Source organism: Puma concolor, chromosome E4 (genome assembly GCF_028749965.1).
Source record: "Puma concolor isolate L17-30 chromosome E4, mPumCon1.1.hap2, whole genome shotgun sequence".
NCBI lineage: Eukaryota > Metazoa > Chordata > Mammalia > Carnivora > Felidae > Puma > Puma concolor.
In genome coordinates this window covers 56921284-56936341 of record NC_141683.1, presented here as the reverse complement: position 1 = coordinate 56936341, position 15058 = coordinate 56921284, and the positions used below count along the sequence as shown (strand labels likewise).

The following is a 15058-nucleotide window of genomic DNA, read 5'->3' as shown; positions in this document are numbered from 1 at the left end:
TTAAATATAGCCCATAGAATTTATGTTATTTGGTGTTATCAATGCTATTACATGAAATAAATTGAAGATAAAATTGATATAATCCAACTTCTGTTATTCTTCCTCATATGATTATTTAAATTTATGTAAACATCGGGGCACCTGGGTGGCTCAGTCAGTTAAGCGTCCAACTTTGGCTCAGGACAAGGTCTTGTGGTCTGTGAGTTTGAGCCCCGCGTTGGGCTCTGTGCTGACAGCTCAGAGCCTGGAGCCTGCTTCGGATTCTGTGTTTCCCTCTCTCTCTGTCCCTCCCCCACTCACAGTCTGTCCCTCTCTGTCTCTCAGAAATGAATAAACGTTAAAAAAATTTTTTTTAATTTATGTAAACATCAAGGGCTCATAAAGAATACAATATTCTTCCTAAGCTAATGTAGCCAACATGTTCCCTAAATGATGGTATTAACGTCAATCAACTTCCGTACTAAATTGGACTATTGCCAATGTCTTACTTCTATACATAACAGTAAGGATTTTCTTTTTTTTTTTTAATTTTTTTTTCAATGTTTATTTATTTTTTTGGGGACAGAGAGAGACAGAGCATGAACGGGGGAGGGTCAGAGAGAGAGGGAGACACAGAATCGGAAACAGGCTCCAGGCTCCGAGCCATCAGCCCAGAGCCTGACGCGGGGCTCGAACTCACGGACCGCGAGATCGTGACCTGGCTGAAGTCAGACGCTTAACCGACTGCGCCACCCAGGCGCCCCATCAGTAAGGATTTTCAATCATTCATTTTTGCATGCTTTACTGATAAAATTAAATATATATTTATACCTCAACAGACATACAATCTGAACATATGGAGCCAAAAGATCTTTTACTCCCAGTTGTATCTCAAATTTCTTACCAGGACTTAAAAGTGCATAGTCAGATATTAAAAATACAACCAGGGGTGCATGGGTGGCTCAGTTGGTTAAGCGTCTGACTTGATTTTGGCTCAGGTCATGGTTTCTGGGTTCATGGGACTGAGCCCCACATCAGGCTCTGTGCTGACAGCATGGAGCCTGCTTGGGATATTTCTCTCTCTCTCTCTCAAAAACAAATGCACTTAAAAAAATACAACCAGCTAAAAATTGTCTTTGTGCAGCTATGCTGTTCAGATCTGAAGCTAATCTGCATGATCACACCCAGGTTTCAGGATGGGAGGAAGGACTTTGAAGCGGACTTTTGGCTCTTCAGCCTTCTAGAGATTTCAAGCTTAGCCAAATACCGAGGCCAAAGCCAAACTTCAGTGTATACATCTGCCAATCTTCTCCTCATTTCTCTGTTCCTTCCTTGCTCTTTCCTCTGTATCTTCCTCTTCTTTCTTGTTATTATTCTTACTTCTCTCTCCCTTTTTCTTTCTCTAACTTCTTTGTCTTCCTTTGTCCTCTTTGTTCTTTCTTTTGCCTTCTCCTCTAGCAGGAATGATCAGAGGTGGGAATATTCGCTTTGAAGGACTCTTGGGTCTTCTGGGATGGTGTCCCAGATGCTACCCCAAGTGGTCTTTCAAAAAGTGAGCATATTCCCCCAGATGCAACTATCTAACCAAATTCAACATTACATGAGACCTAACCTCACCATTCATTCTAGTCACTGCTCAAATGCCAATCTGTATAAAAATACAATCCTTTGTCACTCTCTGCCTCCTGTCCTGCGTTTTTCCTTGTGGCATCTGACACAGTCACTTTGTGTTTGTGAGTGGTCTGTCCCCTCACTAGAAGCCAGCTCTGTGAGGGCAGAAACATTTTGTCCATGGCTGTTCCCCCAGTGCTTAGAACAGTATCTGGCACCTAGAAAGCAGCCAATAAATATTAGCTATTCTCTTTGAAAACAGGTGTTATTCAGTCTCAGTCAAAAGTTCCAGACACAAAGCATTTAAGGGTAAGGGGATAAGAAAGTGTTTTGCTAGGGGTTGTTCCTTTAAAATGTTATTATTATTCAGGTATGGCAAAGCCAACAGATCAGGAGATTATGGGTTGTTAATACTCACAGATTCCAACAACAGGAGGCATGCCACACTACATGAGTCTACACAGGAGTCACCAGGGTCAGACAGGAGGCAGAGGGAAGGGAAAACATGGGTAAAAGGCTTTATTGGGTTTTTTTTGTTTCCTTAGGTTTGTTTTTTTAACAAACATAAGTATTATTATTTCTGTGAGTATTATTTTTTCTGTGAGAAGGAGCAGGGGAGGCAAGGTAAGCAGGTTTAGGACTGGCTGGTTTGAGTAATGTGAACAGACTCTAGGCTGTGGGGGGATACCCCCAGTTGTCTGGTACCTGGAGTGTGAGAGCCAGCAGAAGAAGGGTTGTGGGCATGGGCTCTGGATTGGTTGCTTTGCTTATGAAAGTCACACTCCCTGGGCCAGGTGAGTTTTTGCTCTCTCTAAAGATTAGCTTGCTCTGGGAAAAGCAAGCTAGCCTGACACAGCTAGCAAGTCTCCAAGATTAAAAGCATTAGAGATGCTGAGCATCTCTGCTCAGAATGGGGAGCAACTGGATGGCTCAGTTGGTTAAGCATCCAACTTCACCTCAGGTCATGATCTCACAGTTCATGAGTTCGAGCCTCATGTCGGGCTCTCTGCTGTCAGCACAGAGACCACTTTGGATCCGCTGTCTCCCTCTCTCTCTCTCTGCCCCTACCCCGATTACACTCTCTCTCTCTCAAAAATAAGTAAACAATTTTTTTAAATACAAAGTAAATTAATATTTTTTTTAAAAATTTAAAAAGGGGCATCTGGGTGGCTCAGTTGGTTAAGCATCCAACTTCAGCTCAGGTCATGATCTCATGGCTTCTGAGTTCGAGCCCCATGTGGGGCTCTGTGCTGACAGCTCAGAGCCTGGAGTCTGCTTCAGATTCTGTGTCTCCCTCTCTCTTGGCTCTCCCCTGCTTGTGCTGTCTCTCTTTCTCTCTCTCTCTCAAAAAGAAATAAATATTAAATTTTTTAATAAAAAATAAAAATGAAAAAAAATACAGATTAAAAAGACATGATTAATACAATGGTCAAATCTGCCCTGGGTTGGAGCTGGAAGGGGGAGGCAAGAGTCAGACCTAGAGAAGGGAGACCTAGAGAAGGAAAGACCTAGCAGAGGGAGAACTAGAGAAGGGAGAGCTAGAGAAGGAAAAACCTAGAGAAGGGAGACCTAGAGAAGGGAGACCTAAAGAAGGAAAGACCTAGAAAAGGGAGACCTAGACAAGGGAGACCTAGACAAGGGAGAGCTAGAGAAGGGGAGACCTAGAGAAGGGAGACCAGGAGAAAGGAGACCCAGAGAAAGAAAGATCTAGAGAAAGAAAGACCTAGGGAAGGGAGACCTAGGGAAGGGAGACCTAGAGAAGGAAAGACCTAGAGAAGGGAGAACTAGAGAAGGGAGACAAGGAGAAGGCAGACCCAGAGAAGGAAAGACCTGGAGAAGGGAGACCTAGGAAAGTGAGACCTAGAGAAGGAAAGACCTAGAGAATGGAGAACTAGAGAAGGCAGACCTAAAGAAGGAAAGATGTAGAGAAGGGAGACCTAGAGAAGGGAGAGCTACAGAAGGGAGAGCTACAGAAGGGGAGAGCTAGACAAGGGAGACCAGGAGAAGGGAGACCCAGAGAAGGAAAGACCTAGAGAAGGGAGAACAAGAGAAGGGAGACCTAGAGAAGGGAGACCAGGAGAAGGGAGACACAGAGAAGGAAAGATCTAGAGAAAGAAAGACCTAGGGAAGGAAGACCCAGGGAAGGGAGACCTAGAGAAGGAAAGGATTCCTTTTAGCCAAATGACAGGGATTGAAGTGAAATGGCAGAGGCAGCTCCCTGGAGCCTAGGGTGGTGGCAGAGGCCATCAGAGGGCTGGAGCAGTTGACAACAAGAGTCTGGGAAACCCCGATGTCTGTCTTAAAACTAGGAGATTTAGTAGAAATCCATCTGCTCTCAAGACAATTAGTTAAAAGGTAAACATCTAACACTGGCCTTTCACACATGGGTTATTTTGTTACTCCAAGTGAAAGGTCTTGCAAAACTATGTGTATTTAAGCATTTGTATCTATAAAATTAATTTTCATCTATTTGAATAAAATATATATACACAAAGTCCTTTCGTCAGGATATTTTCCCTGAGTGTTTTAATTCATTTCAATTAATTTTATTTCAATTTCAATTAATTTTGCCTATTTTATAGTGCTTTTTTTATGTTTACTTATTTTTGAGATGGGGAAGGGCAGGTGAAGCAGGCTCCATCCTGTCAGCACAGAGCCTGATGTGGGGCTCGAACTCACTAACCACAAAATCATGACCTGAACTGAAGTTGGATGCTTAACTGACTGAAACACCCAGGTGACCCTATTCTGTAGGGCTTACTAACAAATTGGAAACATCTCAATCGTCTATAATAAGGGATTAAGTGTCCTCTATGTCCCCCACATCTCTGGCATACTGCATTCTGCCCTCCAAGTGACCACTTTATTACCATTGTTGCCTGCCGAGGCCAAAAAGAAGCCTCTGGTGGCCAAGGTTTGTACTTTAAAAAAACATAAAAGTAATTTTTTTCAAGTCATGTGTGCCACATACACTTAGGAAGCTCTTTGTGGGATAAATGCTTTCTTGTTTTCATGGAATTTATAGCTGGAAGGTGAGAACAGACACTGACAAGTTTATATTTACATTTACTCCTTTTCAGGAGGCTTACACTTTTGAGCAATAAACAGTTGTTATTTTTAGCTATTGTTTTATTTCACTTCGAATAAATCTTCTGATTCTGCAGGCCTGTGCGTTACTATGTGATAATCTAAAGATAGTCTTAATCAGATGTGACATTTTATTAAAATTTTTGAAAAGTCAGCTAGCTGTCATTCCTAGCAACAATGGCAGCAACAAGATTAACAATGTTTTGGTGCACCTGGGTGGCTCAGTTGGTTAAGTGTCCGACTTCGGCTCAGGGCATGATCTCGTGGTTCATGAGTTCGAGCTTCACGTCAGGCTCTGTGCTGACAGCTCAGAGTCTGGAGCCTGCTTCGGATTCTGTATCTCCCTCTCTCTCTGCCCCTCCGTCATTCACACTGTGTCTCTCTCTTTCTCAAAAAGAAATAAATGTTAATTTTTTTTAAATGACAATGTTTCATTAATAAATTCTCTTTTCCGGCCTCTTAGACCAGTTCCCCGAACATTAATTGGTAGCCTATTATGGCTGAGTCACCATGCTAGACATTAGGACAAAAAAGCAGAGTTAGGAATGGTCCCTGTTGGCTCAGTGGGTTGAGTGTCCCACTGTTGATTTTGGCTCAAGTCATGATCCCAGGGTCATGGGATTGAGCCCCACCTTGGGCTCCATGCTGAGCATGGAGCCTACTTGGGATTTTCTCTCTCTCTCTTTCCTTTTGTCTGTCTCCCCCACTCATGTGGTCTCTTTCTCTCTCTCTAATAAATAAAGTTCAATTAAAAAAAACAAAAACAGGGGCGCCTGGGTGGCGCAGTCGGTTGGGCGTCCGACTTCAGCCAGGTCACGATCTCGCGGTCCGTGAGTTCGAGCCCCGCGTCAGGCTCTGGGCTGATGGCTCAGAGCCTGGAGCCTGTTTCCGATTCTGTGTCTCCCTCTCTCTCTGCCCCTCCCCCGTTCATGCTCTGTCTCTCTCTGTCCCCAAAATAAATAAAAAAACGTTGAAAAAAAAAATTAAAAAAAAAAAACAAAAACAAAAGAAAGAATGGTCCCTATCTTCAGTCAGTTACAGTCTGCAGTGTAACAGGGAACTGAAAAATATCTAACTTTGCTTTGAGTAAGCAATAACTTTTTCATAAAAATCCAGTCTCTGTACCCTCAATTACCCAAGATTTTTAGAAATTACTTGTACCTGTTACCATCTTCGATTTAATTAAAGTATTAAAGCTTAATTAATCCTCAGAATAATACCCTGACATGGGTCTTATCACCAGGCCCTCTCAGAGGTCATGAGAAGTTGGAGACTTTTTTTTCTATCAGAATATTTTTTTAATGAAGAAAGGTCAGAAAATTATAAAAATTACAATTTATTTTAAATATTTATGTAGGACAAAGTAAAACTTTGAAACAAAAAGTATGATGCAATATTGCATCATATTGTATGTATATTTGCAAGATGACCTTTCGTTCTATTACGGTGAATCTGTGGCTGCACGTTTCATCTTGTCTGGAGAGGAGATCCAAAGTAGAAATGCGAGGCCCTTTAGGGAATATGAGTCTGGGCCAAGTGGCGTCTCTGCTCAAGATGTTAGAATCAGCACAATTCAATGCAATGCCCCATTTGAACAGCAAGAATCTTGCAAAAGGTTATCTTGCATGTATACAAAACAATAGAAAGTCCAACTCACTGACATTGATAAATAACACTAGATCCATAAGTCCACCTCTTTGCATTGGTATCCAGAAGTGACTGGGAATAGACAGGAGACTCTCCTTTCCTTTTCTGCATCATTTATGAAACAATTTGTGAATTCACTACGTTTATACCTACCACTGCCTAAATGGTATCTTTTCTTGGATGTGGATAGGCATCGAAACATAAAAACTATCTAGTCAAACTCCCCACCACCACGCACACACATGTGTACACAAACTTGTGTCTTCCTTAGCCTTATTCATTCTGGTAATGAGACCTCTAGATACACAGCTTCTCAAGCCCAAACCCCAGGCATACTCCTTCATTTCTTTCTTTGCCTCATGTATTAGTTTGCTAGCATGGCCATAACAAAATGCCACAGACTAAGTGACTTAAACAACAGAAATGTATTTTCTCACAATCCTGGAAGTTTCAGGTCCAATATCTAGGTATCAGCAGGGTTGTTTTCTTCTGAGACCTCTCTCTCCTTGGCTTGTGGATGATGACTTTTTCCATCCTGTGTCTTCACGTGGTCCTTCCGCTGTGTGTGTTTGTATCCAGATTGCCTCTCCTTATAAGGACATCAGTCATATTGAATTAGGCCCACCCTAAGATGCCATTTTAAGTCAATCACTTCTTTACATACCCTATTTCCAAATACAGTCACATTCTGAATACTACAGGTTAGAGCATCAATACAGAAATTTGGGTGGGGGGAACACAGTTCATCCCATAACACCTCACCACCTTTCTCAAGCACAAATAGGATCTTGTCACCACCATGCTAAACCCTTACAATGGTTAACCATTGCAATTAGTATAAAATACAAAGTCCACCATGTCCTATAAGATCCCACTTTAACTTCAACCCCATTGGATACCTTTCTCCTCCTTTTCCATATTTCCATGAGACTGGCCCTCTTTCACACTAAACGCACTCCTTATTGAGAGCAATTACATTTGTTCTCTCTCTCTCTCTGCTTGAAATGCTTTATCCCAAGATCTCTGCAAAGCTAGCACTTTCTTATATGCGAATCTCAATTTACACAGGACAACCCCAAAAATGAGACAAAGGAGATGCCTTCCTGGCCACCCAGTTTACATCAGCACAACCCTCTCTCAAATCATCCTATTTTTGTCCTTCATGGAACTTTTGTTTCTGAAGTCATCTTATTCATTTTTTTCACTTTTGTTATCTATCATCCCCTTTCTCACCCCTAACTGGGATATAAACATAAATATTGCCTATTTTATGCTTCACTATATCTTCAGTGATAGATCCTCAAATGTGCCTTGCATAGTGGACACTTACTGAATATTTATTAAAGTAATCAACAAATCTGCATTATACTGACATTTCATGTAAGCATACATTTAATATACGTTCTTAACTCATATTAACTTTTAAAAAGTTATTTAATATGTTCCTTTTAACGTCATTTTATTCAGTAAAATAAATAATATTGTTCATTACTTACCTTCAAATTGTAAAATATTCATTATATAAAATGGTACATCCGTTGGAGTTTGGGTAAACAATATAAATTTACTTTTATTGCTCCTAAGTATTATGGTTGCCTGTATCAAGACTAGTATCAAAACCAACCTATCATAACAACTTATGTCAATAATTAATATTAAATCAATAAATCTTATGTCTTTTGAAGCACCTTCTTCTAATATCCAATCTACTGTTCTTTTTTGTTTGTTTGTTTGTTTATTCTTGAGAGAAATAAAGCATGAGTGGGGGAGGGGGAGAAAGAGTAAGACAGAGAATGCCAAGCAGGCTTTGCGCTCTCAGCACAGAGCCATTCAAACCCATGAACTGTGAGATCATGACCTGAGCTGAAACCAAGTGTCGGGCATTTAACCAACTGAGCCATCCAGGTGCTCCCAATCTACTATTCTTGAAAAAAAGACTTAAAATATGCCAGATGAAAGACCAGGTTAAAGTCAAATTTGCACTGTACTTAATACATTCACATTTATAAGAGTAATTGGCGGGGGGGGTGGGTATCTGGGGGGCTCAGTTGGTTAAGTGTCTGACTCGATTTCAGCTCAGGTCATGATCTCACAGCTCATGAGTTTGAGCCCTGCATCAGGCTCTGTGCTGACAACATGGGGCCTGCTTGGGATTCTCTCTCAACCTCTCTCTCTGCCCCTACCCTACTCAGTCTCTCTCTCAAAATAAATAATTAAAACTAAAACAAAAATTTTTAATAAATTAAAACTAATGGGAATACTTAAAAGACATAAGCAGTTATATTCTTGAAAACAATGCTTTTTGTTATAGTTATTCCAATCAAAGATATTACTCATTTTGAAATTTCAAAATCCTTGGGGATTAAAAGTCAACTAATGAAAAGAAACACATGCTACTAAGTCATGTGGCAAATTGATTGCCACAAATGAAGTCCAGAGGTACATGGTTAACCTGCTTCGCTATTATCACCATCTCTAGAAGATAACATGTTCTTGAAGGCCACACACTGCTCTCCAAGCACCTTCTTCTTGACCTTATCATCCTTTTGTCAAGAACAGCATATAGACTTCAAGCTGTATTACAAACTGTAATCATCAAGAGAGAATGGTACTGGCACAAAAACAGACACTCAGATTAATGGAACAGAATAGAGAACCCAGAAATGGACCCACAAACGTATGGCCAACTAATCTTGGACAAAGCAGGAAAGAATATCCAATGAAATAAAGACAGTCTCTTCGGCAAGTGGTGCTGGGAAAACTGGACAGCGACATGCAGAAAAATGAACCTGGACCACTTTCTTACACCATACGCAAAAATAAACTCAAAATGAATGAAAGACCTAAATGTAAGACAGGAAGCCATCAAAATCCTCGAGGAGAAAGCAGGCAAAAACCTCTTTGATCTTGACTGTGCAACTTCTTACTCAACACGTCTCTGGAGGCAAGGGAAACAAAAGCAAAAATGAACTATTTGGACCTCATCAAAATAAAAACTTTTGCACAGTGAAGGAAACAATCAGCAAAACTAAAGGCAATTGATGGAATGGAAGAAGATATTTGCAAATGATCAGATAAAGTGTTAGTATCAGATAAAGGGCTAGTATCTAAAATCTATAAAGAACTTGTCAAACTCAACACTCAAAAAATAAATAATCCAGTGAAGAAATGGACAAAAGACATGAATAGACACTTCTCCAAAGAAGACATCCAGATGGCCAACCGACACATGAAAAAATGCTCAACATTACTCATCATCAGGGAAATACAAATCAAAACCACAGAGAGGAGTCAAGATGGCGGAACAGCATGGAAGTTTTTTGTATGTCTCATGTCCATGAAATATAGCCAGACCAACACTAAACCATCCTGCACACCTAGAAAACTGATTTGAATATTAACACAACAGTCTGCACAACCTGAACCACAGAATTCAGCAGATACACAGTGCAGAGAGGTGAACTTGGGGAGCGAGAAGCCATGAAGGGCAAGGAGCCACTTTTGTGGGCAGAGAGAACAGAGACTCGGGGGAGAATATGGGAAAAGCACCCCACCCCAAAATCAGCTGGAGAGAAAGTGGAAAATTGGAAACAACCACAGGGACTAAACTAAAAAGGGAGAAAGAACAAAGGAGAGGGTTTAAATTCCATTAAGACTGTAAACAAGGAGAGTGCAGAGTCTGCAACTCTGCAGCTCGATACCTGGCAGTGCTCTGGTGGGAATGGCAAATCCCCAGAAGAAGAGTGGGATCCGGGAGGCTCTTGGGCCACACAGGGAGAAGCGATTCCACTCCTGGAAGGACATTTGCTAGACACTGTTGAGACCACCTGGTCCCAGCAGACCCTAGAGAACGGCCACATTCGCTGGTGCTGGAACAAGGTTGTTAAGGGTGAAGCCTGGTGCCAGATGTGCGTTGATTTTCCATAATCCCTGAAATGCTGCTGCTACACTATCTTGTGAACTTTTTCTGGGGTGGGCTGGCACCTGGCCACAGTCTCAGGGCACCGGCAGCAGCAGAGTCCAGCAAGAGTTCCTGGGTGCAGCGGGCATTTGGCCATTGCTCGGTGAGACACCTCCCACAGGGGGCGGAACAGGTCAAAGCCACAGTCCTTCAGAAGTAAGGGGCCGGGAAAAACAGCCGCATCTGAGACAAAACTCAGGAGAGAAGTACTGCCTGGAGCTTGGTCAGGGATAGTGAAAAAGCAGGCAATGGACAAAAGCTGAAGACACAGAACGGTGTGCAATTGCTGATTGGGAAGAACAGAGTTTCGATACTAGAGACTGGGTAGCTGGGTGACGCCATTTTCACCGCTCCCATGCATGCGCATACGCACCTACAAGTGCTACTAAAATCCATCCCAGTAGGCTAAGCAGTGCCATCTAGTGGAGAATGGAACCATTACACTGAACTCCGCCAAACTGGGCCAACCTCTCTCTTCAAGAACACAAGTCTCACCACCTGGTTAGTTTATGGACTAAAAAGCACTTCATAGTCTGACTTCTAGGGGAAAATGAAGTAATTTCAGTCCTATTTCAATCTCTTAGCAGGTCCATCTATTCAATTTTCTTTCTTTTTTTCCCCTCTTTTTCACTTTTCTTTTTCTTGAATATGGAAAGGGAAAAAATTCATTTTTATTTTCAATTTTTATGAAAATATTTTTCTTTAATGTTTTTAAATATATTTTTACTTTTGTGTAATTTTTTCAAATTCTATTTTACTTCCATCATTTTATTTTAGTCTACTTCAGTGTATTCATTTTTTCAAACTTTCAAATGATTTCCTTTTTTTTTCTTTTTTCTTTTTCATTTCTTTTCTTTTTCTTGAATACAGAAAGAGAAAAACGTCATTTTTATTTTCAATTTCTATTAAAAGTATTTTTCTTTAATTTTTTCTATTATATTCTTTACTTTTGTGTAATTTTTTTTTAATTCTATTTTACTCCCATCATTTCATTTTAGTCTACTTCAGTGTATTCATTTTCTCAAATTCTCAAATGATTTCCTTGCTGCCCCCTTTTTTTTCTCTAATCTATCAAACCACTTTCAACACCTAGACCAAAACACACCTAGGATCTAGCATCATTTATTCAATTTTGTGTGTGTGTGTTTTTAATTTTTCATTTTAATTTTTTAATTTTAATTTTTCTACCTCATTAAATCCTTTTCTCCCTTCAAAATGAGGAAATGAAGGAATTCATCCCAAAAGAAAGAGCCAGAAGAAATGAAAGCCAGGGACTTAAACAACACAGACACAAACAAGATGTCTGAACCAGAATTTAGCATCACGATAGTAAGAATACTAGCTGGAGTCGAAAATAGATTAGAATCCCCCTCTTCAGAGAAAAAAGAAGTAAAAACTACTCAGAATGAAATAAAAAATGCTATAACTGACCTGCAATCACGGATGGATGCCACAGCAGCAAGGATGGATGAGGCACAACACAAAATCAGTGATATAAAGGACAAACTTACAGAGAATAATGAAGCAAAAAAAAAAAAGGGGGGGAGATTAAGGCAAAAGAGCACGATTGAAGAATTAGAGAGAATTTAAGAATCAGTGACTCATTAAAAAGGAACAACATCAGAATCATAGGGGTCCCAGAAGAGGAAGAGAGAGAAATAGGGGTAGAAGGGTTATGTGAGCAAATCATAGCAGAAAACTTTCCTAACCTGGGGAAAGACACAGACATCAAAATCCAGGAAGTACAGAGGACCCCCATTAGATTCAACAAAAACCGACCATCAACAAGGCATACTATACTCAAATTCACAAAATACTCAGGCAAGGAGAGAATCATGAAAGCAGCAAGGGAAAAAAATCCTTAACCTACCAGGGAAGACAGATCAGGTTTGCAGCAGACCTATCCACAGAAACTTGGCAGGCCAGAAAGGAGTGGCAGGATATATTCAATGTGCTGAATCAGAAAAATATGCAGCCAAGAATTCTTTACCCAGCAGGCTGTCATTCAAAATAGAAGGAGAGGTAAAAAGTTTCCAAGACAAACAAAAATTAAAGGAGTTTGTGACCACTAAACCAGCCCTGCAAGAGATTTTAAGGGGGACTCTCTGAGGGGAGAAAAGAGGAAAAAATAAATAAATACATACATACGTAATACATACATACATACATACATACAAAAAGCAACAAAGATTACAAAGGACCAAAGAACACCACCAGAAACTCCAACTCTACAAGGATCATAATGGCAATAAATTCATATCTTTCAGTGCTCACTCTAAACATCAATGGACTCAATGCTCCAATAAAAAGACATAGGGTAACAGAATGGATAAGAAAACAAGATCCATCTATATGCTGTTTACAAGACACCCACTTTAGACTTAAAGACACCTTCAGATTGAAAATAAGGGGATGGAGAACCATCTATCATGCTAATGGTCAACAAAAGAAAGCCAGAGTAGCCATACTAATATCAGACAACCTAGACTTTAAAATAAAGACTATATCAAGAGATGCAGAAGATATCATAATCAAGGAGTCTATCCACCAAGAAGACCTAACAACTGTAAACATTTATGCGCCAAATGTGAGAGCACCCAAATATATAAATCAATTAATCACAAACATAGAGAAACTCATTGATAGTAATACCATAATAGGAGGAGACTTCAACACCCCACTCACAGCAATGGACAGATTATCTAATCAAAAAATCAACAAGGGAACAATGGCTTTGAATGACACACTGGACCAGATGTATATATAACAGATATATTCAGAACATTTCATCCTAAAGCAGTGGAATATACATTCTTCTCCAGTGCACATGGAACAGTCTTCAGAATACTGGGACACATATCAGCCTTCAGCAAGTACAAAAAGATCGAGATCACACCATGAATATTTTCAGACCACAATGCTATGAAACTCACAAGCAACCACAAGAAAAAATTTGGAAAGGTAACAAATACTTGGAGACTAACAACATCCTACTAAAGAATGAATGGGCTAACCAAGCAGTTAAAGAGGAAATTAAAAAGTATATGGAAACCAATGAAAATGATTACACCACAACCCAAAACCTCTGGGATGCAGCAAAGGAGTTCATAAGAGGAAAGTATATAACAATCCAGGCCTTCCTAAAGAAGGAAGAAAGATCTCAGATACACAACCTAACCTTATGCCTTAAGGAGCTAGAAAAACAACAGCAAATAAAACCCAAAACCAGCAGGAGACAGGAAATAATAAAGATTAGAGCAGAAATTAATGCTATTGAAACCAAAAAAAAAGTAGAACAGATCAATGAAACCAGAAGCTGGTTCTTTGAAAGGATTTACAAAATTGATAAACCACTAGCCAGTTTGATCAAAAAGAAAAAGGAAAGGACTCAAATAAATAAAATCGAGAATGAAAGAGGAGAGATCACAACCAACACAGCAGAAATAAAAACAATAACAGGAGAATATTATGAGCAATTATATGACAATAAAATGGGCAATCTGGAAAAATGGAAAAATTCCTAGAGACATATACACTACCAAAACTGAAACGGGAAGAAATAGAAAATTTGAACAGACCCATAACCAGTAAGAAAATCAAATTAGTAATTAAAATCTCCCAAAAAACAAGAGTCCAAGGCCAGATGGGTTTCCAGGGGAATTCTACCAAACACTTAAGGAAGGGTTAACACCTATTTTCTTGAAGCTGTTCCAAAAAATAGAAATGGAAGGAAAACTTCCAAACTCTTTCCATGAAGCCAGCATTACCTTGATTCCAAAACCAGACAGAGACCACACTAAAAAGGAGAACTATAGACCAATTTCTCTGATGAACATGGATGCAAAAATCCTCAACAAAATATTAGCCAACCAGATCCAACAATACATTAAAAAAATTATTCACCATGACCAAGTGGGATTTATTCCTGGGATGCAGAGCTGGTTCAATATCTGGAAAACAATTAACGTGATTCATCACATCAATAAAAGAAAGGACAAGAACCATATGATCCTCTCAATAGACACAGAGAAAGCATTTGGTAAAATACAACATCCTTTCTTGATAAAAACCCTCCAGAAAGTAGGGATGGAAGGATCATACCTCGAGATCACAAAAGCCATATATGAATGACCCAATGCTAATATCATCCTCAATGGGGAAAAACTGAGAGCTTTCCCCCTAAGGTCAGGAACAAGACAGGGATGTCCACCCTCGCCACTGTTATTCAACGTAGTATTGGAACTCTTAGCTTCTGCAATCAGACAACACAAAGAAATAAAAGGCATCCAAGTCAGCCAGGAGGAGATCAAACTTTCACTCTTTGCAGATGACATGACATTCTATATGGAAAACCCAAAAGATTCCACCAAAAAACTGCTAGAATTGATTCATGAATTCAGCAAAGTTGCAGGGTATAAAATCAACCCACAGAAATGGGTTGCATTTCTATACACCAACAATGAAGTGACAAAAAGAGAAATCAAGGAATCTATCCCATTTACAGTTGCATCAAAAACCATAAAATACCTAGGAATAAATCTAACCAAAGAGGTCGAAAATCTATACACTGAAAATTATAGAAAGCTTATGAAAGACATTGAAGAAGACACCAAAAAATGGAAAAAGATTCCATGCTCCTGGATAGGAAGAACAAATATTGTTAAAATGTCAATGCTACCCAAAGCAATCTACATATTCAATGCAATCCCTATCAAAATAGCACCAGCATTCTTCGCAGCACTAGAACAAATAATCCTAAAATTTTTAGGGAAC

At 39.8% G+C, this 15058-nt stretch overlaps 1 long non-coding RNA gene across 1 annotated transcript in view; it reads right to left on the bottom strand.

The window, feature by feature from the left end:
• Positions 1–12233, bottom strand: part of LOC147572700 (uncharacterized) — a 300233-nt gene extending 288000 nt beyond the window's left edge. Inside the window, exon 1 of the long non-coding RNA XR_015246084.1 lies at positions 12156–12233. This is a non-coding gene — a long non-coding RNA (uncharacterized LOC147572700). The remainder of the gene's footprint in view (positions 1–12155) is intronic.
• Positions 12234–15058: the final 2825 nt, after the last annotated feature.